Here is a 3505-nt window from a genome sequence, read left to right on the forward strand (position 1 = left end):
TGTCACACATGCAGGCATGTCACAGTTATGTGCTGAGGACAAGCCTGTGGCATGTGTGATTGGCGCAATACTCGGAAGTGGCAGAGCCTAGCAGGACTGGCCGAGACCCTACACAGCTCTGTTTAAAAAATGGTTGAGCGGGATATTCAGAATCTATAATACCAGACTAGCATTTGAGAAAATTGTTTTCTGAAGGGTCCTATTTGGCTTCATAGAGAATAATGCCATACACCAGGGAAAGACTTCCTGATTTCACACTCAGGATTTGCTTGTAGTTACTGGAGCAGTCACTTTTCCTACTTTCCTCCCCATCCTCAGGGAGGGTGATTTGGTCTGAACAGAGTATATAACCCAGGACCAATTTGTTTGCAAGACGAGAAACTTAACACGCTCTGATTTAGGTAAAACTTGAGCTTAATTGAAAGAGTATTGGAACAGCTCAGAGAATCAAAGGATGGTTCTCAGGAACTAGAGCAATTTTGAAGACTCCATGACCAGAACCAGGCACACAAGCACCAAGGGGCGTGCTCTCCTGAATCCCATTCTGCTCTTCTATGTGTGTTGTTCTCATTTTATTTTACTATGAGAAAAGGCTTTTTCTTCATGGAGGAAAGTAGAGTTTTCCCAGTCCTGGGTTTTCTTCATCCCTAGAGGAAGAGGAATGAAGGAAAAGGGATTTCTCTTCTCAAATTTTAGGTTAAAAAGTCCTGAAGTCAGTCTCTAGTTGGCCAGGTTTAAGTCATGTTTCCCACCCCTGAATGGATTCCCGTGGGTAAGCTTACGAAGTACCATAATTGGCTGGTCATGTGTCCATTTCTGAGAGGAAGGGGTGGGTTCTGTTACCATGATGAAATATGGGATCATTGTACACCAGGCAGCCATAACAATTTGTATGGTGCGTATTTTAGCATCTTTCCACTGCCTCCCTTACCTTAATGAAGATCACTGAGAGGAGGAAGCCTGCCCACACATATAAACTAGCCCCCCAGAGAAAGTTCCTTTTTCATCTTCATGTAACTAATGTTGGCCATTGGGGTAGATGGTTCCTTTGCCTGGCAAGACTCTATGGTAGGCTTTACCTCCAAAGTATAAGTAGGCATCTGGAAATTGTTTAAAAGTAGGGAAAGAATCCCCAAATTTCCTGGTATAATCTTGTAAAATGTTGTATCCATTGTAGGCAGAGGAATTTAGATAACATCACATTTAGAAAACATGTATCTTCTCTAATACAGGCTCACAGTCTAAGTCTTTAAAAAGTTTTATTTCTATTAGAAAAGGTGTGTAGGACATATTCAGTCCAATAGTTACCCATGAAGAAAACTGCTAGAATGATAAGGATGTGGAGGTTCATGATGAACTGACTCAGGGATTTCAAAAGCGAGGTGGGACTTACAGGGCAAAGCTCACCTTGGCTGTCCCATGAATCCCTTCATTTAAAAAAAAAAAATGCACTGCTGTGGATATTGTATCCTTGAATTGTACAGGTGGGGGCCCAGGACCGGGGGTGGGGTTTATGCAATAGGAGTCAGGCTTTGCATTTGGAGAACTAAAGAACTAAGCATATTTTTACATGGAGCAAGAAGAGGTTGGACTTTAAACAAGAGAGCAAGGTTAGAAACTGCAGCATTTCCACAGGACGCCATCTGCAAAGGCCTTGCAATCCCCCTACCCCCCGCTGGACTGTGGCATTGTCATATTTGTTATCCAATCTTAAGTTTTTTCTTCCTGTATTATAAACCCCCCTAGTTTTCACCAACTCTTTAATTAAGTCTAACAGATATCACACAAGTTGTGTGTTGGTGCTGCGGGGAATTAAAGAAGAGAGCAATACAAGAAAGGACAGTTCTGCGTCCTTCCACGGCCACCATCATCATACCCTTAGAAAAGGAATGCCACACCATCCAGGTGGCACCCGGATAGAGACTCAGGGCAAAGACGATGGCATTGGAGCAAGTGACTCATAGAAGCAGCTGCAGAGAGGGTGACTCAGGGGCAGGTGTGAGACAAACATCCTTTTTTCCAAATGTCCTAGAAGAAGGTGACTTTTAGGGTTTGAGAAATGAGAACGACAGTGGGGGGAGTAAACATTGATTTAACTCTCTGCTGCTGTGCTCTTTCTTCCTCTTTTTTAAATCTCTTCCTCCAAACTTATTAAATTAATTTCTCCTTCAAAATGGCTCAAATACTTGGCTCAAAATGACTCAAAAACTCCAAATTGCTTATGCAAGTTTTATAGAGCTCATTTTATTCCAGCAGGGATTTTTATTAGTTATATGTCTGCCATCCCCATTCAACTGCAAAGATAGGGACCATGATCTCCACACAGGGGAGGATGCCACCTGAGACAGTGCTCTGAATACTGTTGGTGCTTAATAAATGCTTTCAAATTTTAAACATGATTTACTTAGTTGATTTCCCTTTCTGCCAGAGCCAACTGAATTCTAATCAAATCTTGTCTACACTCCATTTTCTCCTTTAAATCACTGTCTTATCTAGAAGATTTTGTTAATTTTCGTCATTTAAAAATGATATCTAATTAAGGACTGAGTGAGTGGCTCAATCCTATAATCCTAGCACTTTGGAAGGCTGAGGGTGGAGGATCCCTTGAACCCAAGAGTTGCATTTCCTAGAGATCAGCTTGGGCAATAGCAAGACCCTGTCTCTGTGAAAAATAAATAAATAAATAAAAATTAGCAGATGCCTGTAGTCTCAGCTGCTTGGGAGACTGAGGCAGGAGGATTGCTTGATCCCAGGTATTTGAGGTTATGGTAAGCACCTGGGCAACAGAAGGAAACTCTGTCTCAAAAAAAAAATCAAAGAGAGACTAACTTAAACTAATTTCTTTTTAAGCTTCTGGAGGAAGCAAAATTACAAATATCAGGTGTCAGAACATCAAAAGTACACATTGTTCTCTACAAAGGGAAGAACCACAATGGGACATTTGCTCTTCAGGCAAGTTCTCGAGGTTGTTAAGATGATCTCAACTTCCACTCAGGAAGTTAGGCTGTTTTAGGGACAGAGTTAGCTAAGAGAGAGTTAGATTTTTCTAGTGGTCTAACCAGCTGGGTCTGCTACTGACAAATTGGTACTTAAATTTTTTTTCTGCTTGACAGACAATCCCTAACTCCAACCTTCTCTCCTTACGTATGCCCCACAGTCACTAAATAAAGGGAGAATGTTAAGATGAACCCAAACTTTTTTTCATTATACAGTATTCCCTGAGTCATTTCATTTTTTGTTTTAAAATGCATAATTGAAGATAATTTTAAATCCTGGAACATGGTTGTGATATAAGAAATGGAAACCACAGACAGCACCCGTAGCTCAGTGGGTAGGGCACTGGCCATATACCCCGAGGCTGGTGGGTTCCAACCCTGCCTGGACCAGCTAAAACAATGACAACTGCAACAACAACAAAAAATAGCCAGGCGTTGTGGCAGGTGCCTGTAGACCCAGCTACTTGGGAGGCTGAGGCAAGAGAATCACTTAAGCCCAAGAGTTGGAG

This window comes from Otolemur garnettii, unplaced genomic scaffold, assembly GCF_000181295.1.
Source record: "Otolemur garnettii isolate 467f Iridium unplaced genomic scaffold, OtoGar3 scaffold00041, whole genome shotgun sequence".
NCBI lineage: Eukaryota > Metazoa > Chordata > Mammalia > Primates > Galagidae > Otolemur > Otolemur garnettii.